Below are 22,697 nucleotides of genomic sequence, written 5' to 3' on the forward strand. Positions count from 1 at the left end.
GTCCCACACAAGATGATCCAGACAGCATCAGGTTTTACGCATGATCTAAAACATGAAAGCAGGAATCTCTCGGCTGAGGGGTCAGTTTAGGGTAGAATGAAACCTAACCCCCGCCTACGTTAAACACGAAGGCTGCTTCATGCTTTCCATTTTCTAAAAGTATTTCCTTTCCAAAACAAGACAATTACTAAAAGTGTAAAAAGAATACATGAAAATTGAGCTTATATGAAATGATGAACCAAAAGCGCATCTAACAAAGAAAAGATTCAGCATTTAAAATGCTGGCTGGCCAGGCCTGAAGCCCAGGAAGAGCTGGATCCTGTGCAGGATGAAGATGCACTCTCAAGCCTTGCTCAGAGCCCAGACCTGTGCATGTGGGCCAGATGCAACTGGATCACAAGAGGCCACAAGATCATTCCCCAGTGCCAACTCCAAGACTCACCTCCTGCAGCAAGGTGAACGCATGAAAACCTTGTCTTTATTTTAAAAAGAAGCATCTGCCTCCACAGATGCAAAAGAATGTTAATAGAATAACACTTCAAACAAGACATTCTAAGCTTTTCTTTATCCTTTAACTTACGTATTGTAACAACTTCTTGCACATTTTTGAAATATGTTACATTTTTTCCCCTTTCTTTAGAATGCCAGTGTAAAGGAAGATGCACCAGACACCACCTCTAGAAGAGGCAAGCATGAAGCTAAAGACATCTTTACTGCAAGAAAAAAAAAACTTTCTGCTTGGATTTTTGTTATGCAGTGGGTATGTTTCAAAGAGAGGTTGTTAGTGTGAAACAGCAAGAGCTTTGATGCTTAAGAGGAGGAAAGCTGATAAGTTCTTCAGTTTGCAATGAACAAAACAAGAAAGGAGATTTGAGAAGAGCAAGATGAATACACCTGGGTATTGCTCTGGTTAGTGGGAAACATTTTTCAAGCCCAGAAAATAGTGCAATCATGCATCAGAAAATCAGAGAATTTGGGCAGACAGTGAGGGAGGTGAGTAACACACAGCTGGGTTAGCTTACACACCAACTTTCACAACACAGACACAAAAAATGACGGCTAAATGAAATGAGCCCGTGTGACAAGATGAGCTGGTATGCTTCTCATAGGCAGGAGAAAACAGTTTTTAAGGAAGGCTGCACACCAGAGAACAGGAAGAGTGAGCACAAATGTGTAAACAGAATCTGTGTTTTTTAAAGTCTTGTTGCACTTGATGGAGCACAATGTTTGCCACAGAAAAGCATGTAGAAACCAGTTCCAGTCACACCAAGGATCCCTGTCTGTTACATGCAATGAGAGATTAGCAAACATGCTTTCTTTACATTTTGTATGTTTTCAAGTGAAGCTGAAGAATGCTTCTTTCTGGTTGAAACAGCTTCAGTGTAACATTTGTATTTTGCAACTGCTGGAAGGATTGCCTGAGGCTGAGAAGGCACTTTCAATCCTCCTGACATCTAGTATGGGATCTCTCCTGAAATCTGTAAATTAAACCCAAGATCATCTTTGTAGCTACACCAGAAAACATGCACAGCCTGCTTCAATTACTCAATTATTCAATTCAATTTAATTTATTCCTGGTAACTCTCATGGTTCTACCAAAGAGAAGTAGAACACCTGTCCATTGCTCACATTGTGCTCATGTGCACAGTGCTGAGCAGGGAGGCATCATGAGGATCATCTCTGCCGCACAAGGTCCCCACACCTGAGCTGGCTGTGTTCAGATAATAGTAGAGCCATGGGAGCAATCAATCTGGATAGAAACAACAACTGAACTCATCAGGAGACGTAGAGCTGACTGGATGAAGATGAAGGCAGTTTTTGTTGCTCTGTGCTGGCAGGGGAGTCTTCCAGTCTGCAAACTGGATTTTCCCCAGCTGCACTTAACAGTGCCAATAGGGCTTAAGTGGAAAACCCTCAAAGGGCCCGGGGATGTGTGGGGGGGGAATTTTTGACTCCATCCTGTTCTCTGGTTGCTGTTAACTCTGACACATCAGGCAGGTTGTGCTAGAAGAGGTGGGTGGGAGACTGCAGTTTGAAGATGGTACTGCATGAACATTTAAGACGTCATGTAAAATGTGACTGACTTTAATACTGAAATATACTTTACTTAAAATAAAGCCACCACTGAAAACATTTCACCTTGGTAGTATGACCTGTGAAAAGATGGCTAGATGTAGAAGGAAGTTAACAGATTCATTGAGACAACTCCCAAACAACACGTTACCAAATGACACAATCTGATTACTTACGCCTCACACAGCAAAGTACTAAAAATCCAAAACAGATAAAACCAACATATGATAAAAGTCAGATTTGCATCAAATATGATAAAAATCCAGGCTTCTGACATATTCCTCCTTAAAGATTTTGGTTAACAAACATGTGAGCTGGACAAAATATGATGGTTCAGCGATAAGGATGAAATTGCTGTCACAGAATCTGCAGTCTCTGAAAATGATTGTGGATTTGCTAGTGCTCAATCTCTCGGGTAAGGATGCTTCCCATGGTGGCACTAAATGACGCAGTTCACTGGATTTATGCCCCAATGCATGTGAACCACAAGAATTTATGCCTGTCCTGTTGAAAGGGTGCTCCCACTCAGTGCTCGAACAATTATCTCAGTCAGACTTTTACTACTAATTTCTTTTTAAAATTGCAAAATGAGAAAACAGTTAACATGCTGAATGAAAGAACAGGTCACAGTTAACCACAAAAACTCTCCAATAACGTTCAGCATGTGGGAAACAGATAAGTAAATGCTGTGAAAGATGAACAATATTTAAGTATTAACACTTTTCTTTTTCTTTTCTTTTTTTTTTTTTTTTTTTTTTGAAAGTTTGTCTGGCATTTCCACCGGTTTTCCTCTAAGCTCTACTACAAAAATAACTATGTCTGACTCTGACTGGAAAATATGGCAATAGCTCAACATTGTTCCTTTTTCCTTCGTATTCAGGAAAAAATATACCATCTCACAACTTCAGAGAAAGTGATTTTCAGGTGACTTCTGACCAGGGTGAAGTCAGAGGAGCATTCATCAGCTGAGGAAGTTCAGTCTAATAGTCATTAGAGTGTGAAATGAAGACAGACATACTTAATGTTAGGTAAGAAGAAACAGACAGTCTTTCTCTAAGATGCATGTATGGTCCCCTATGCTCTAGCACAGAGTGAAAGAATTATATTTCAGCTCATACAAACGCTGAACAAAATAACTGCACATCAAACTGTAAGGTAAATGGTGCTTAGTTTTCTGGCTCCAGCAGTGACCACATCATCTGAGCAGACAGGTGCTGCTGAAAGACAAAGGCTCTTGAACAGTCTATTGAACTTGACCTTGATTCCTCCAGAACCCATCTCCCTTTCAGATCACCAACGCCACAAAGTAGAGGCCAAATACCACTTTTCCCTCTCTGAGATGGTAGAGACCATTTCAGCTTGCTACAGCAAAAAGAAGCAAAAGAGTCATAGCAGACACAGTGAACCTCGTGCATCTCACACCGCCCTGAGATGCAGAGCAGCAAAAGGTGCGCCTGACCCCAAGGGCTTGCATGGAGGATGATTCTACATCTCCGTGCCAAGCAAGCGGAAGTCAAAAGGAATTAAAATGCTTTGTGGCTTATTTTCACTTGCCATTACAGAAAGAAGAAAGGAAGAATCACAGTGGGAAAGGGGTTCAAAAATACATTCCCTCTCGTGTGAACTCAGGTCTGTTTAATAAGAAAAGCCAGCAAGGCTACACACAGTAATGTTGAGAAAAAGGAAATGGTACTTCATGCTCACCAGAGTCATAAATCTTGCCAGTAAGTCTCTAACAGCAAAACAGTGAGTAGGGGAATTTTTATACGCAGATAATTAATCGTGAGCTGCTATCAGGCTTACTGTGCCACGCACACAGCGTGCACAGCTCCGCCGCATGCCGCCTCCTCAGCGCTCCAAGCACAACCTCGGGTATGGCTGCTGCCGGCTTCACCAGCAAGTGCATGGCCTGAACTCTCAGAAATGTAAAAAAAATAATGTGCAGTGGAGATGGGTATTTCTATCCACAGAAATCTTTTTGCAGGGAACCCATAAAGGTTTTTTCAGCTGGGAAAAATAACTATTCTTATGACATCGTCCCCTCTGCCATGTGGAACAGGATGCAGATGAAGAGCTTTATCCCAGCGTAAACATCCTTGTCCTCTGGTGTGGATACTGCTCACAGACACTGCAGAGCAAGCAGGATGGTCAGGGAAAAAGCCACCGCAGCAGAAAAAGAAAACATGCACAGGGAAAATCATGAGCCAGAAGGAGCTGCAGGGAACTCAGAAGGATTGGAATCACCAGGCCCTTCCTGCCATCTCTGGCAGGGATGATGCAGCCCATCATGCCCCTCTGCCAGCTCTTGTTCCTCGACATCATGTTTTGTTTCGGAGTGCAGCCAGGCACTTCCACTAACAACAGAAATGAGGGAAAGCTCCACCACATCTCAGTCAGACCGCACTTCCAGTTAAAGAAAAGCCTCTTTTCGGTTTCTAGATGAGAAAGTAGCCAGGGGCAGAAGTGCCAGAGAGCGCACTAGGCACTCCTGACGCTGCCTCAAAATGGAACGACTTCGTCTAGAGGAGGTTGGGGTGCCTTCATCCCCCGAAGATCTCCCTCTGGGGCCCATGTTAGAGAAGGGCATGGAGAGAACAGCATCTTGCTTTTCTAAGACCGGCTGTGAGAGACTCAGCTGAGCAGGGAGAGCCCAGCCCTTCCACATCACAATCTCCTTTCTGCTCATCTTCTATACTCATTTTCTTCCCCTAGCCCTGTGCAGTTGCACTACACTGCTCAATTGCACTCCTCTGTTGGTCCAAAAGAGCTGGAGACTGATAAAACTATGGGGTAGGCCAGCTCCACCATCCCTGCACACTCCATCTGTGCAGAGTCAAGCAAGCACTCTCCAGTCCAAGGCTCGGTTCTCTTGCTGCTATAAGTTAAACCAGTAGATTGGTCTGTATTTACTGCATTAAACTACAATTATGCTTTTTTAAATCGTTCAGCCTAATGGTATGCAGCTGCCACAGAAATCCTATGCACATCACAGGCTCTCTTTGAGCTGATTAGCTGGATAAGAAACCATAGCCAAAAGACATGAAAAGATGGGTCCAAATTTAAAACTCTCAGATGAGCAAAGAATTTCATTCAAAGAACTGTGTGAAGGAGGTGGAAGGAAGGCTCACAGCACAAGTGAAGGTTTTGTTTACTACTGATATAAACAGATGAAACACTCTCTGTCACTGGGCTTAAGGATCAACGCACAACAGACTCAAAGCGCTGCTGATGGGTATTACAGCTGCTGCACAAATCTGTGTGAATGCCAGTATTTGTGTGCTTTTGTTCTGCATGAGAACTGAGGGACAACATACCAAGGAAGCTAACTTTATGCTGAAACAACCTCCTTGTGATATAAAATAGCTTAAAGACGACAGCCCCTTCAATTGAGCTGCTGCTGCTCAGCGTGTTTCTTTGGATAGCAAAGTATTGGGTTTTTTTTCCTTGACTCAAGGCAGCTCCATGCATTTACATTTATTTGTAGCATAATGTTTACTATTCTAATCAGAACATTCCGTAATCTTGTCTAGATGTTTTATTATTAATTGGTACACCCCCCACCCCACCCTAATAATTATCCTCTGGAGAGGTAAACAATTCAACATCAGTTACTTTAGTTAAAGCCATGAATATGCATTATTTATTTATTTAGGTAAACAGTAATTAAGAAAAATCACCCAGATTGTCTTCTCTTTGAAATGAGTACTACTTCACTAGCCCTGCCATGGGAATTGCAAGTCCCTTAAGCACATATATCACTTTGTTTTCCTCTGCCATGATTCTCATTTGTGGGCTTCGGAATGCATAACAGCAACCAAGGAAACAGCTCCTATGTTGTCTAAGGCTGTGTGGTGAGTCCAGAGCATCCAAACTCACTCTCAAGGACAAACAGCAGGTGCCCAGGTGCCGACAGAGAGGAAAGCAGAAATATTGTGGGTGCAGAATGAGGACAAGAACACAGATACGGGTTCCATCCTCCCTGTGGTATAAGCACAACTCTCCTTTCTTCTTAGCCTTGTGCTGTTAGGATATCCATAACCCAATGCACAGATTTCAAAGTTTTTTTTTGCAGCAACCCCCCACTAACACCAAAAAGCTGACAGTACAAGGGGCTCTCTGTGCTAATGGAGTAAGCATCCAGCAGTGAAACACAATCTGCACTGCAAGAGGCAGGGCAACATGTAACTAATGGAAACATTTGGATTTATTCATGCTGGAGGAGAGAGATACCCTTGTATGCCGTATATATAACTTATACATTGGGTAATCAGCAGCTGAGCCGCTCCATTTGACTCCACTAGTGTGGATTTCTTCCTTAATATTACATGACCTCAAATATTCCAACATCCTGTCCTGTCTAATACTTCCACCAACTTCTACTGAACGCTGTGACAGAATCAGACAGCACTACAGGCAATGAAACCATTCACGGGGAACTCATTGTTTTAAACCAAAAATTAGACGTGTCAGGCAGTCCTGACAGGGTTGATCATATAGCCTAAGGATTGCACTGGCAAGCACTACAAGAAGAATCAGAATGTCTCCCAAAGACAAAGGGATTTTCGCATATCTAAAATTAATAAGTAAATAGATAAAGCTGCGGTCTGGGCTTTGTTTCAGTTTTCAGAGCCAATTTCCGGCCACCGTTCAGAGAAATGCTTTGCATTTCAATTTCTGAGTCACTCATTTTTACAAGTGCACTTGCTGGAATTACTAAGCACGGGATCTGATCAAAATATTCTCTTCTGAATCAAAGATCTTTTCAATTTTATGGATGCACACGGATCAATGAACTTAATGCTGTGACTGACATCCTGGCTGCGTGTGGGTACAGTCCTGGTATGATGCAATTGGTCATGGAAGCCCTCTCCCACCTGATGCCCAACGTCCACTCAGGAACAAGGAGGTGTTCTCCATTCTGCACAAAAACAGCGCACGCTGACATTGGTTTCCTGGATTGTGATCACAAAATGATATACGCTTCCAGAAGCAGGTTTGAACATCAGGTGTAAATGAAAATAATTCCTGAAAAGAATCTGTTCTGAAACCGAAAATCGGAGACCGCCGCAGTGCTGCGCCTAAGTTGAGTCATCAGTTCCCTTTATAGCCTAATAATTGACACTGCCTTGATCAGAATGACTGATCCGAATGTTGCTTTGTGTCTGAGTGTGTGTGTGTTTTTTGGTGTTATTTTTTCTTTTACATGTAAACAAGCTGCCTGTCAGCTTACAGGAGTATTTATGTTTGCCAGATCATGGGAAATATCTGTCAAAAGCAGATTTCAGTCTCTCCAGTCAACTCGTTACAGTCTGAATCAGGCTGTACTACAAAGAAACCAAAACCAGGTCTTGTTACAGAAAGAATACGCTGCCAACTCTCAGTGGAAGCACTGATTTTATTGCATTTTCTTGGCATTAAATGCTACAAAGGGTTCCCTCCTTCCCCTATGGGACTTCTCCCCCCAAAATAGTCTTCTCTTTTCCCCTCTCTCTGCACTTTTCTGAAGTGAAGTGTCTTATGGGAAGGGACTGATATAAGAAGAATCACGGTGCAATGAAGTTTCAGAGCACACTGATTTCCCATCTTTTGACACTAGTACTCAGGTAACAGTGATTCCCAATGGAGGGATTCCCTTTCTGACACTACCAACAAACACACACTCTCACACATCTACCTTCCTCAGGCTACACCTCCCCAAAATAAGCCATTTCTATGATTAATTATTTTCACATCTTCCAAACAAGCAAAGATCAAGTGAGACCGCAAATGCCTCTAGTACTATTTTCTAAAGCAAAAGTGACACAAACAGGGCAGTTCCTTCTACCAGGATACAGATGACACTCGACAGCCACACTGTGGGTCACTGCCAAGTAATCTGCCCTGGAACAGTAGCATCATTAGAACAAAGGAATCAAAAAGTGAAACAGGTATGAGACCTAAAAAGAAAGAGGATTCGGCTACAGTATCAATATGAAAATAGAAAAGAAAGGACTTGGGCAGGAGCACTAGGCTGACCACACCACACAGATCAGAACTGAAAGCAGAGCTCGGTTAAATAGAACAATAATTTATAGATTATGGGGCAGTATTTGAAAAATTTATCAGTAGATAAATGGTCTGCACTGCTGATGTGATGCCTAGATCCTCACTATACTTTGGAGAAAATGAAGGAGGACCCATCTAAATGAAGACTGCATAGAGTAATACAATGATAGCTATTAAAGCAAGGAGACAGAAAAAATCTAAAATTGTCTTGCAGAAGAAAAGATGGAACAAAATTATAAAAAGGGGAAAGAAAATAATTTACGGGCTGGAGATGACATTACATTTTACTTCCCTAACAGTGGTACACAACTGGACTTGAAACTAAGAATATCTGCAAAATACTATACTTTCTCCCTGTCGAGTTTGGCAGGATATGGCGGATTTAAATAAAAGTCTTGCATTTTAAATGACTAAAAAAAAAAATCGTAAAGCAAGAAATTTACAAGCTCTTCTGAAGTAAAAAATTACTTCATAGATATACTCATGAAACAAAATGGTGAGAATACTAAACAAGATGCAGTCTCACTTGCGATTTAGAATTGATGTCCATAAGCTTACAGTTTTATCCATATTCAGCACAGAAACCAAGTGTCATCAACTTTGCAAAATATTTGGATAATCTTGTACTTTTATGAACAGTGCTTTCATCTGTGTTAGTTACTTTGGAGAGAGAAATGGAAACACATTCCCAAAATATGAAGACACACAGTATTTTGGTTAGACATAAGATGACTGCACTTGGCTAGCACTGGTTTTTATCTTTCTGACCTGGAATAACATCTGCATTCAACTGTAATTTTTATCAACTCTTTGAAGTTTTATTACTCCAAGGTACAAGGGTGGCAATGCTGAGACAGAAGAATGGAAATTAAAAGCACTTTGCACTCTCAAGCAAACCAGTGAAAAAATCCTACTTAGTTCAGGAGTTGCCAATACTAACAAAATGTTCATTGTCTGGCACTGCATGTGAGTAAGTAGTGTACGAAGCTGCATCAGTGTTCTGACACATGTCAACTGGGCAAAGTTTGTAGGATTGCTTGTATCTGCCATGGTAGCTTTTTGGTTCATTTTGAACCATCTCCTGAACGTCAAGATGAAAAAAATAAAGGCATGGCAGGCAAGGCAAAACAGAAGCATTTCAAAAAGAAAGATTACTGAATGAAGAAAAACTGTATGCTAAATGTCTGTCTAGTTCTCTGCACCAGCTTAATTCAAACATAAAATTTGGACACTTCATTTATTTTCTTCTTCAGTTTCATGCCCTCTGCAAATAGAAGTGTAGTTAGTGTCAGCTCACTTCTGTAATGAAATTCTTTGCTCTTCTCCTAAGAACCATAGTATAGCCATGGAGAAGAGCTTCTATTTCCAGTTCTCATGGCTTTTGGTGGTTTTTGTTTTATTTTTGACTCATATCACTGAACCTGCCTATTCTGCCTTGATTACCTTGTTTTATTACTCTCTGCAGCCCTGGCATTTGTTTTAATTTTTGTAAAAAAATAGGGAGTTGCATAAAGAATGATTAATACTGCAAATGCTGTACCAAGCAATATTACATATTTTACTGCTTATATAGTCAGCATGCCAGAACCAACAAAATCAATTATTTTGGTCTGAAAGCATATTTCTCCTTTCCTGTTTGCAATGGTGTAATCTTGACAGAAATAACTGAGAAAAGAAGAATAGCACCAGGTGAGAACAGCTAATAATGTACAGTCAAGTTTGGGTCAAGGGCTATGGCTTGGGAAACATCTCTCGGAAGAGTAACAATGCTTGTGTTCTCAGAATGCCACAAGGATACTGGGCACACAACCTATTAGGCCATCATCCCAAATTACTAATTATCTGTGCCATGTTCTCATCACACTGAAAAAGTCTCTGCTTTTTCCTGAAGTTCAGTAAGTGAAAAATGAAATTGAATGCTTTCCCATTTGATCAGAGTGGCTAACAAAAACACTTTAATAAATACTTGGGCAAAAAGGCTTTTTGTTATTACAGTATAGAGTCATAAAAGCCAATACATGATAGCCAGTGAGTATTTATATGCAGAAATTGGCCCAACAAAGCTTCCTACTTGGTAAACAGTGAGAGGATGTTCTGAATAAATATTTGTTTTCCCTTATTTATTTCTACACTGGGTGAGGCAAGACAAGAGGATGTTTAGGCACTGCTCTGACTTCAGATTTTGATCTTGTGAACAATTTGGTCTGTAAGGTTACAAGGCTTTTAATCTCCCATACATCGTGGATTGCGCTATCGTCACTATCATAATGAAACCAGACAGAGCTTACTTCCCATTCCCCAACCCTGACACCAGGAGGGCACACTGAAATGAGAAAGTTAGTCATGTAAAACTGAGTAAAGAATGCTGCACAGTGTGTCAGACACTCAGCTTTGTCCATGTGTGAAACAAGACTGCTGGAAACTATTCCTGCCAACATGCTGTGAGGATGGACAGGTCAAGAAGTGGCACAACCTCAACTGTCAGGATCAGAAGATGTGATTTAGCTTGTCCAGGCAAACGCGGACGACAATCCTTGAGCTTTTCTATGAGTCCTTCTGCTCTAGGCACAATTAGATTTTATTGAACCATAATCCTAGATAAGTATATTGAATCTTTCAGCTGAAGTCAATTACAGTGCGTTAAATGGCAGGCTTCCCGATTTCCAGGAAGAAAATCACTTCTTTGGTGAAAGACTAAGTTACTTTGACAATTAGATACTTGTAGCTCAGACATGGGGTTGAAACAGCAACAGACAGCTAAGCAATTGCCAAGCTTTCAGGCACCGCTCCTTCAGAGCTATAAGGAGAGCAAATTCCCAGGCTTTCCAATTGGTAAAGAAAAAAGTACTACAGGCAGAGAGGAGATGGTCAGCAGCAACAGCAGCAGCAGCAAAGTTCAAGCACAGCCATGTTTTCTCAGGGCTGGGGATGGAGTTAACCAGTCTCTGAAGGGACGATACATCACTCTTCCCGCGACTGAATATCTTCACATTTAGATGTTTAAATTAGATATAGCAGCCGACCCAGAGTGGCAATGCTTCTCTCCAAATGGGAAGCTGGTTCTTTATTCACCTAAAATGGGAGCACCCTGACCTATATCAACAAGGCTGCTCACAAGTCTCTCCATGAGAGAGGGAAAACTAGTGCAGTGAAATGAATGGTGGAGAAAAATAAACAGGAAAGCAATTTGACGAACAGTTGGTGAAGACAAGCCAAACTTCCCAAGGGAAAGATTGATTGCCATTCAAAAGTAAGAAGCAAGCAGAGAAGGGAAGGCTTTGGAGACAGAGAACTGGTGGCAGAAAAACATCTGGGATAGTACAGATCTCAGAGGAAAGCAGGGGAGGCATTTCTGTGTCCATGGGAGAAAGACTGAAATACATAATGGATAGGAAGGTTACACAGGTTCCAATGAAGAGGATCTCTCATTAACCCCAGCAACTCCAAGAAAATTGAGGGTCAAGTCCAAGGAAGGTTTGCAAAAACATGGCCGAAGCAAAAAGAAAGTATGAAGAAGGTGGGAGGACAGAAAACAGAAACAGCTGTCGTAGCAGAATCAAAGAGAAAACAAAAGGTGGATTTGGTCAGAATGAAAACCTGTTTGTAGTTTCACAATCTTGTCAGTGGCTAAAGAAGAGCATTACTAAGGGGGGAAGAGAAAGAAAGTACAGAGCTCCACACCGTCTTCCCAGAGAAAAATAATTCCTGTAAATGCTGAGAAAAGTTTAAATATCAACCCACATGAGATAAAAGGACACATCAAAAGGCATGTGACTTGTCATTTCTGATTCTTTACTCAGAATTAGCATCCGTGTGAGATTCATATTGAAATCACTTAAATGAATATTTGCCTATTAGGGACTTGAGTGGAGGAGCAGAAGGCTAACTGTAGTGCTAGTGCTAGTACTGAGATACCCTCATCATGTGAAAGCAACAATGTGCCAATGTACATCTTGCCAGGAGGCCACGAGGTGATGGATGGCTCCCTCATAGTGCCTTTTTCAACAGCTAAGGGTCACTTCAGGTAACCTGCTGAAAAGGCTCAAGCATTTTCCAGTTTTTTTCTTACACACACTCATATTTAAATGTCAAGAGATCTCTGTGTAATTCAGCAGATGACAGAATCTGCATTTCTGATCCAGTTGGGTTTGTGTGGGTCGTGTGTGTCAAGCAGATAAGAATGACTCAAAGCTAGAAGGAGGCAGACCGTGAGGAGAAAGGTGAGAGACAAGGAATATTCCAACTGCTTGCTGCTGCACAGGGACAGCCAAATTCCATGACAAACAGATCGGAAAGATCCAAAATAGAAAAAAAAAAAATCACTAAAATCTTTCTAGATCTGAAAATCACTTCTATCCACTCCCAGAAAGTAAATAACAGAAGCACAGGCCATTTTTCTTTGTGAGGAAGCTCATCCTTCTCACTCGAGTCCCTAGGCTGGCTCTTCCCATTGCAACATTCATGTTTTTAAAAGCACCAGTAGGCTGCACCTTCATGACACACCTCCGGAAGGGAGGACGACGATCTCTGTTTTAAAAATGAGGAAGTCAGTCATGGGGCGGATGAAAAAGGTTGCCTGAGAACACACAGGAAACCTGTGACCAAGGCGGGTAAATGAACCCAGACCATGAGTTCCAGTTGGGTGCCCTGTCCAAGCTGGGTGGCCGACAGACTACCTTTTCTACTGGAGCTCTAAAATTTCAATTTGGTGTGTTGTTTAATGAATGTATTTGGGTTTTTTTTCGTTTGTCTAGCCACTACGTTTCATTTCACTCACACTTCTGCTTTGTAGAAGCTTTTTATTCTACTTCTTTTTTTAATTTGGCTTTAAAAAGCCCACAATTGAATATTAAACAGAATTTCACCTTCAGTATTTCACCTTTTCCCCCACCAGCATCAGCTTTTCTCTAGCTCTCAGTGTCTCAGTGTTCTTTGTGCATTCCGTGCTCATAATTATGGCCTGATCAAAATATATCAGTGATTTTCTAAAGTATTTTCATAGTTTCCATGAATTACAGCAAATGCTTGCTGCAAACATCAGTGTTGTGAGACAACAGAATAGATTTAGTGGGAAACCAAAGCAAGGAGATGCACAGAAAAGCTATATTCCAAAGTAAATTCTCCAGCACTGCTAGGCATTACAACAAAATGAGCAATCAGATGAAGAAAAGCTACCAGTAAGCCATTGTATGAAAATATTTTACCAGTTTGACTGAAGAATCACTGTGTAAATGTGAGCAGTGTACTTACAGTCAGGGTACTGCATCTAACTAGTCTTTCTGATGGGTGAGAACAGTGTTCCTCCATGATTGGTGCTTTAATTGATATTTGAAAAGCTCGTAAAATCTCTTATTGAAAGGCACATTATATACATTTCTAAGACAAAATTCTGTAGTATTATATTATTTGCTACAAGACAAACCATTATTTCATAAAATAATTCACACTCTATGAAACACGAAAATTCTCAAGATACAGAGAGGAAAAAACTAATTTTCATGTATGTGTAATAACCAACATAGTAAGAAAGAAAAAAAAGACTGTAGATTTTTGTCAGAAAATGTTGAAAAACCACAAACTTTCAAAAGAGCCCAGAATGCTATTTTCAGCTTATCTGGATGCAGCCCAAACCTTCCACAACTAACCAAGGTGTATCAGAAGAATGTCACCATTCCACTTTCACCACAGACTGTCATTAACTTTTGCCCACTGTGCAGCCAAGGTTGTCAAGCCCGACAAAATAACCTAAGACTTTTATGCTTAAAGCTCTTAAGCAGCTGCAAAAATAACCTTCTAAAAATATTTAATAGTTAGTCCCACTCAGCAGCTGGAAAAACAATTACTGATTGAAAATGTCAGCATTTGATATTACTTAATATTTGGGTTAAAACTATCTGTGAATCATAATTAACATTTCTTTTTAACTATTTAAAAGCACACATTTATTCTTTGAGGATTCAAAGAGAGACAGTATGTCTCTCTGGCCTTCTGACACCATTAAAGAGACTAATGCAGTTGAATTCAAAGGACGTGAGGCAGAAAGCCACAGTGGTGTAGTGAGTCCTTCAGGAACCTGGTAGAAACAAAACTGCACAGCAGCCTCAGTAGTACGCCCTGGGACACCAAGTCTGATCTGGACATACAAAGCAAGCAGTGACTACCTCAGGGTCAATTAAATAAATGCTCCTGGTGCCTCTGGGACTCAAAAGCCATAACATACAATGAATTAAAATACAGTGTTAACAGCAAGAAAACCAGAGGTTCCCCGTGAAACATCCTTTGATGCATATGGACAGCTGTACAGCAGGGCCAGGACGTAGCAGGCTGCTCTGCTGTGATGCCTTGCAATGCTGTACAGGAGAAGACCAGAGGCACTTGTGACCCCCAGGGTGCCTCCTGTGCTGAGAACATCAGCTTGGGTTGTGATTTAAATTCCAGCATCATACAGACCGTGTGCAGGCAAGATGCCAAAACCAAACATCTTGTCTTTTTCCAAATTTCTACAGAATTTTCCCAAAGCAACCCCCTGATTGTCTGTCCATTTGCCACAGCACAGGTAACCCATAATTGACAACCACATCTTTTTCAACTTCTATTCTTGTCCACCCATGTTGAATTAAACTAAGCACAGGACTTGCAGAGCAATGGTGAGAAGGCAGTATGGGAACCTGGCATAACTAGTCAAAGATTTTTGTGACACACAGACTCACCTAGAGAGCAATCCAGATGTGTCAGTTGACTACACAGAACAGAAATCAACAAACAAGAAACCTACTCCATGAAATCTGCTTTCAATTGCTTTACCATTGGGCTTGAAAGACTCCGTGATTAGCACATTAAAAACAAAAAAACTGGTTTTGTACACTAAATGTAACCTGCAGAGAATATTTTGCAAGGTGCTAAGCAGTGTGAACAACCTGTACAAAGTCCTTAACTTTAAGTGACTTGAGACCTGAGTCATTAATGCTCCCACCCTTTTTCTCTGAAGTGACGACATTATCAGAGGCCATTTCAAGGGAAATGCACTGAAGTCATAAATAGTTCTCATATCAAGATAACCTGCATCATCATCAGCAGATAAATGAATAAGAAGAGAAATCAAAGAGGTGTAAAATTTCAGGTCATAAACATCTGCAAATGGATTATGTTTTCAAAAGTAATGGTATAAAATGGCATAATGAGGTTTTCTTGGTGTTATTCTTGAATTCTTCTGGGATGATATTATGATTTTAAGAGTAAACACTCACAATGCTGTACTCAATGCAATTGGCTTTTAACATGAAATGGGGTATTTTTCATTGACATACATAGTCATCACTGAGACAGACACAGCTGATCAAAACTACTGCCACTCACAGCATACTGAGGTTCCCTATCCATACCGCAGCATGCTGGAAGAGACAAAACAGTGCTCTTTTCAGCTTACTTAGGGCAGCTATCCATGGAGTACTTTGAATTTAGACAGCTCAAAGTTTATGCCCCACAGCTAAAATGCTCAAGAGCAAAAATGGAAACGAGGATGAACAGTAAAATAACTCATGTATGGCACAGAATGAAAAACTGTACTGGCAAACAACAAGAGATCAATGCGTATTTTACCAAACTTATTTCTAGATTTGGGTGTTTTCCTGAGCAAGTCAGGTAAAAGCTTTTAATGGGCTTTTGCTAAATTCTTCAGACATCATAGTCTGAAGATGATGTTCTCATGTATACTGCCGCTGTCTAGTAGGTGTTGGAATAAAACTATGAAATTATAAGGAACAATCAAAACATCAAAAATCCTCCTGAACTGAAGAAACCACTTTGTGCTGCTTTTGCAAAAATACTTACAACACAGTTCTGGAAGTGATTTCCAAGCAAGCCAACAGTTGCTTTAGACAGTTTACTGGATGGTGTGGCTCAGCTCTTTCACACGAGAAGCACCTACAGTTATATCTGGAAAAGGAAATAAAACCAAAATTCTTTGTGAGCAAATACGCAAATAAAGTCATCTTTTTCTCTAAAATCATTATTCAGGTTTTTCAGGTTAATTTCAGGTTAAAAACAGCCTTAGTAGGACTATACAAAGTTCCCATGCCAAGCTTCAATTGTGTCGCCCATTTACAGGAACAAGTGCCAAAGCACAGTCAAAGCTGACCTAGAGGGCTGGAGCTGAGAGCAACTGTGCTTGAGAACAAAAACATACCGAACATATCAAAGCAGCCAACAACCTGGTTCAGCTGCTTTTCTCATCTAGCTCTACTTGAAGCATTCTCAGGAAACACAAAATGAAATATTGGCATTAGTGACAAAAAATCTAGGTGATTTCAGCAAGGCCAAGAACTCTAGGCACCAAGTTCTTTTTCTCTCTTGAGTGGGTGTTCACTTGCAAGTTTTAGACAAGTTAGCAATTCAATGACTGAACGAATTAATGTTCAACTTCACAGTCATTGTTAGGTTGGGAGGTTATTACTACTTGTTCTGTTGAAGTGACAGATTAAAATAGGTTTGTATCTGAAAACTTGTTTTCTACAGTACGTACTTCCCAGCTTTTCATACCAAATCATTTTCTTCCATCATGTCAACTCCTACTGTATGAACCACAATGGCTCAGATGGGCAAGGAGAAACATCATGGAGACAGGCAAGGGAGAGACAGAACTCAGCCCTCAATATTTCTTTTTGGCCTGACATCTTTTTTTTTCATTTTATGTCATTTATGTGAGACTTCTCAGCAAAGGAGCAGGCTCACGTATGCAGGACACGTTCTGCTTTTAAAGCAAACAGAGGCACAACTCAAAGGTGAAGAGAGGGCCCAACTTCACCTAGCTATCTAGTGAATAGAGAAACCCATATGCTTTCAGGCACTATTTCCATGCACAGGATGAAAAGCTGTGATTTTCAAACCCCAGACTGGAAGCCAGGTTCTTATTATTGGAAAAACCAAGCACTACATTTCAAGGTTGAGTTGACTGGTATGGAGGAAGAAAAAAATAGCACCACATGTCTAATTTTTGCAGACTCAGATCCATTTTATACTGGTAACTGAGCTTTCATCCTTCCCTCCTTCATTTTTTTTTTTCTTTTAGGGTAGATAGCAAGCTGCTGACAACTCACACTGTACTAAGAGCTGTTCACACCGCATGAAGTGTTTACCACTCACAACTGATGCTAAAAATTAATTTACAGCACCACTACAGAAAGCTTTGACAAATTGTCATGTGTTGACACAGTCATAAGTTGTTGGTTAAAAAAAGTAACACTTCCCTCTTCTGCCACCTCATGTTTGAGATCAGAGATGGGCACATTATGCAAAGTTTGAGGGTTTGTAAGCTTCACAAATGTTTGGGCTTCACAAAACAAGTTAGGCTGTGAAACTTTTTTCTCTTACAGTTAGGCGTGTGTTTATTGCTAAAAAGACTCTCGTAAGAAAAAAAAAAAAAAAATCCTTTCTCATCTACCAAGATCTGTGTGTTGTGCAAAGCCAGGAGAAAAGGCTGTAAAATAAATAACCTTGCATGACAGTTTTTCTTCCCATGTGAATGATAAGATCAGACCCGTGACAAATACCCAACTACTCAGAGCTGCAGACACCACCCACCTACTGTAGAAAGGAAAAAAATATAGCTGCAAGTAAGAGTTTTAATTGTTCTCAGCTGTCACACAATGTTATCTTAAGTGAATGCATTTATTTCTCAATTTTTCTGTATTGCTTTATATGAAAAAAAAAAAAAGCAGCAGTGCTCATCAGACAAGGTCCAAATTGATTTCTGTGTACTCAAGACAGTAATCATTAGTCAGCACTTGTGCCCACGGCATCTTTAAATTTTAACTCCCCATTTTCTTGGCCAGGGCAAGATAAATAACCTGCCTATTTACACACCAGAATCAGTAACGAACACAAAGGAAGTTTTGGCTGAGAGGAGCCAAGCTAACTTAAAACGCCTGCCTAAATCATGGCTCCAAAACAGAGCTAAGCGTGGGGAAACCAGAGCATCCGGAAATAAACAACACATCCACTTGGTGAAAGGATCTTGACTTGTTCAAGGTATTTTTACTGATTTATCTTCAGCTTTTCTCCTAAAGTTTATCTTTAAGTTGCTCGGCACTTCTGCAGACATCCGTGTGAATGAGAGAATTCCATTCAGCAGCTAAGGCAAACCACTGGACTCCATGTTGGCAGGGAACAGGACATGAGGACTGCCAGCGAAGGAGAGAAGAAAGGGGGATAAGCTGGGCCCTAGGTCAGGCAGAAGTTGATGAACTGAAAAGCCATTTCACTTTTTGCACTAGCAATGCGGACTACCAACATTCTCTTGTTAAACTCCACCACCTATTGGAGCACACACTCCACCTGAATGCAAAGAAGACTCATTCAGGAAATTAACTTTGCAGTACAAAGAATTCATTTTCCTATTTTTTCCCAACATTCATACAGTGAAGATGCTTTGAGTCTTTCCTGACTCCTGCAGAGAGGCAACTCTGTATCTTGGCAGAAGTCATCCAGCCACCCTAGTCTACGTCTGCATTGGTGCAAGCAGAATCCTGTCATTTCTCTACAAAACCTGGTTTGTAAGCTCAACCAAAGGAAGCTTCTGCAAAATACTGAGGGGAAAGAAATTTCATACTGGCTCTCCAGTTGCTCTTTATCTGAACTTTTTCCTGTTAAAATGCAGAACTCTCACAACTCAGTTGGCTCTCTTTGCACTGATACAAATGCTGCATGAGCTTTTGAGAGCTTGATTTCATGGCAGCAGTGGACTAACACAGGGGTTTTTGCACTACACGTATAGAGAACTGGTAGCTCCACATGGATCTACTTGTGCCAGCAGAAAAGATGCACATATCCCTGCACAAAATTTACCAGTGATACTCCGAAAAATGACACAGATTACCCTCTGGTACATCTAATAGAAACAGAGACGTTTACGTCATTTACAATCAGGATGGACATTATCTTGTGCTGCTGGCTGGAATGATATCATCCATGTTAATTAGCTTAGAATGCTCTACATTTAGAAAGCAATCAAGAGGAAACTTCTATTCCCTATGGATAAAATCTTGCCAAGTCCCACTCATGAGCTCATGCCTGCACTGACCAGCTCAGGGCTAGTGCAGGAAAGCCAAGAGGGGTTCAGCAACTGGGCAGTGTAGAACAGGGCAGCTCTGTTGGCTCCTACATTCCATCTTCAGGTTTTGTCACAGAAAAAATGGCAAAGCTTGATCACAAAGAGTGCCTGCTCTTACAACTCACTGCTGTTAGCAAGGTGTTAGATGAAAGCCTGCACCAAGATTTCAAAAGCAGAAGGGAACATATGAGTCCATCCTGCTTTCTTGATGATGCACGCATGTAACCAAAGTGCAAGAAATACACTGAGGAATGTATTCCGTTGCCACCACATGCATGTGATGCAGTATGTGAAGCAACTTCTCTAGCTGGAAAGAAGAAAAAGGAGGGGTGCAGCTTTCTAATTCCCTGGGCACCTGTGCAACAGTTAGTGAGGACACTGCTGGGGTTTAAGACAGCCTCTCCTTCCAGGGCAAGCAACATCAATGACTAACTACAAGGTGGGTAATTTTCCTGTCTCTGCTCTACACCCGTCTGCACCTCTCTGCAAAGGTCATCACATCACATCTCTTACACTCCGTTCTGCCACCCACCATAAAACAGAGAAGAAGCTCATTTGGGCAGCCTGGCAGGACCTCCTGCAAGCATTTGGGCAAGCAGGAAAATCCCTGCTGCTTTCTACTGTGTGGGGGCTTCAAAAATAGCTCTAGTTCTTAGGAAGGGACTGAGATGCTCAAATTACCTTGAACTGAAAGGATCGCAAGCTACATAAACTTTGGTCAATACCGCCTAAAGACAGCATTCCCTTTTGGGATCTCCCTCCTCAGTGCAGGAGAGGAGGCAGTAGGAAACAATAGCTCTGTGAGCATGAAATGGTGGGAAAAGGGAGCATAGCTTCACTTGTGTCTCTTTGGAGTACACCTTGAGCTTCTTTTCAAGCAGAAGAAACCCAGTGGCACTGTTAAGAGTTTAATCACATGAAAGCCAGCACCATTTGCCACTCTGAGGGCAACACCAAAAAGGCAAGCACCCTTTGGAAGGCAGGTTGGGAACTGTGTTCCCTGCACACAAACATACTGAGACACATGCACGTGGGCATTCACTCCTCTCCTCGTCTTTTTCTAACTGCATATATTACTATATTTTTTCACAACTTTCTTTGCATTACATCTGTTGTGGGCTGTGTGACAATCAATGCCAGCATTATCTATAGCATTAGCAAAGAAGCAAAACATGTAATTCATTGAAAAAAAGGACTCTCTTCTTTCCCTTTCTTCTCATTGCCATTTTTGGCTATGCTAAATAAATCCATCTGGTTTCTTGCTTGACTTGTATCCACTGTGATCAAACCCCTACCAAAGCTAGAATTTTGTTTGTAACATGTATATTCCCATGGCTGCTCCCAAATCATGTCTCTACTTTTGGCTTAGACAATGTCATCCAAGTTTTATTGTAGTGTAATGCTTACAAACAAACAAACATAAAAATCAGTTAAATGGCAACACACAGATGAGGAGCTCTGGAGGTTTATCTGTCACAGGAGCAAAAATCAGTATTTGTACGGCTTATGCAGAAATGACAGTAAGATTCACTGGATGTTTCTCAGTCACCTTGTGCCAGAAAAAATAACTAGATAATAAAGAAAACCTAGAGATATGAAGTTTCATTAAACTGTTGGTAAGAATGCTTAAATCAGATCATTTTGATTAGTACAAACTGAAATCCTCCTAACTACATCACATGGCATCACTTTATGTGTGCAACCTGTCAAAAGAAAGAAGCAATTCAAGAGACCAGGGATGGATCTCATCTGCCAAAACATAGCACTGTAGCTGGAAGATTTCCTCAACCTTTCAATCCACGGTGATTTTTATTGCAGAAATCATTGCAAGAAAGGTACCAAAGAAGTTACCATGACTCATCTTTTATCTCTGCTGATAAAGACATCTCCATGAGATGAACACATGCCCTACTCCTTCTCAGACATTTTTTCCTTATGGAGTGCTCAGTAGGCAGTGGTGGGGCACTGCAGGGAACGTGTGACCAATTGTTTGGCATTTTCTCCCAAATTACAGAAGAATCCCAGGGTCTGGTGTTGCAGGATTGCAGCAAGGACCTGTTCAAAGCACTGTCTGACCAGCAATGTGGCCAATCACACTGGCCACACAAATGTTGAAGAGACGTTTATGCAAAAGTTTCACTCAATCCTAAACTGATCCAGTTACAGTCTTCCCAGTGACTTCCCTCACCATCAGAAATGCTTTGGTTTGGATTTTAGTCAAGTCTGGTTTACAGTGCTCAATTCAGCTGTCAAAAAAAAGCCCTACTGGAATGACTTACTCATTACGCAGCCTTGCAAAAATTATTAGCTATGTTACAAGGCATTTCCCTTTGGGGACTAGAAGGGGTGAAGAAAGGGGATGGAGAGTGACAGTTTGTGGTTTCTAATGCAGTAACAAAAAAAAAATAAGTAAGTAAGAGGAATACAGGATATAACATGTTTACATTTGTCAAAACAAGTTTCCTGGAGACAGCGAGGGTTCATGCTGCTGAGCTGTCACTTCTGCTAGAAACTGCTGCCTCATGCTATTGGGAGGTCAGTCACTGACCTACTTTCTGGTAGAACTGAATTAATTTGTTACTTCTGTACACAAACCTGTCTCTTCTTTTTTTTTTTTTTTTTCTTTTTTAAAGGGATACCCAACAAACCCATAAAAAATTGCTTTTTAAAGCAACTTGGTGTTTCAACTAATGTAACACGGGGATGTTACGTTCCCTGGCACAAGGCCCGCTATGCTGGATCTGCTTATTCTTTTGGAAAAATCCATGCAGAATATTTTTAATGAGTTGACGCAACAAATAACGTCTTTCCTTTGTGAACTCTTACATTACACTAACACTCAAATACTGGTGATACAACCTATTACAGACAACAGTGGAGGAAAGCACTCGAATAATGCTGTTCTTTTCCGGGGCTGCTCCTGAAATAGATGCCTACTACAACAGGATTAGCTCCCCAAATAGATGTAGGACATGACATATTTATAAGATTAAAGCACAGTTATTAACAGAAAACAAAACAAGCAGGTGAAACTACAAAACTAAATACCAAATGATCTGATCATCCCCCGTGCAAAATCCCACAGCAAGTACCAGGAGATGTGGTATAGCAGGAGATCCTACACGGCAGCACTACATTCACAAAGGAAAGGGGTTGAAGTAGTAGCAGAAGAGATGGCATCCACTTGCTTGCTTTGCTTAATTGGCTACATGGACACAGATCTAATGTCACTACACTAATCCCTTCATTAAAATAAAGCCATGTCTGAGGGTTTCACAGACCTTCCAAATCCTTGGACTATCAAAAAACTACGACTCATCTCTTTAAATCATAATTGCAATGATTTAATAGAAGGCTTCACTGCTTGAGTGGGCTTATCTTTCTGTTTCTGTCATGAGTAACAGTGCTTCTGTTCAGAAAGAGGAAAGCATTGCATTGTTCAGTTAAGGCAGGGCCATTCAGCATTAAGGCT

The 22,697-nt window shown here is 40.9% G+C and overlaps 1 protein-coding gene across 3 annotated transcripts in view; it reads right to left on the minus strand.

Moving 5' to 3' along the window:
• BACH2 (BTB domain and CNC homolog 2) overlaps nt 1-22,697 on the minus strand; it is a 180,806-nt gene that overhangs the window by 83,004 nt on the left and 75,105 nt on the right. For all 3 annotated transcript variants that reach the window (XM_042887893.1, XM_042887911.1, XM_042887902.1), the window contains one exon: nt 15,949-16,053. The gene's annotated coding sequence lies outside the window, so the exon portion shown is untranslated. The remainder of the gene's footprint in view (nt 1-15,948; nt 16,054-22,697) is intronic.

This window comes from Lagopus leucura, unplaced genomic scaffold (genome assembly GCF_019238085.1).
Source record: "Lagopus leucura isolate 7727_CA_CO unplaced genomic scaffold, USGS_WTPT01 Super-Scaffold_73, whole genome shotgun sequence".
Classification (NCBI taxonomy): domain Eukaryota; kingdom Metazoa; phylum Chordata; class Aves; order Galliformes; family Phasianidae; genus Lagopus; species Lagopus leucura.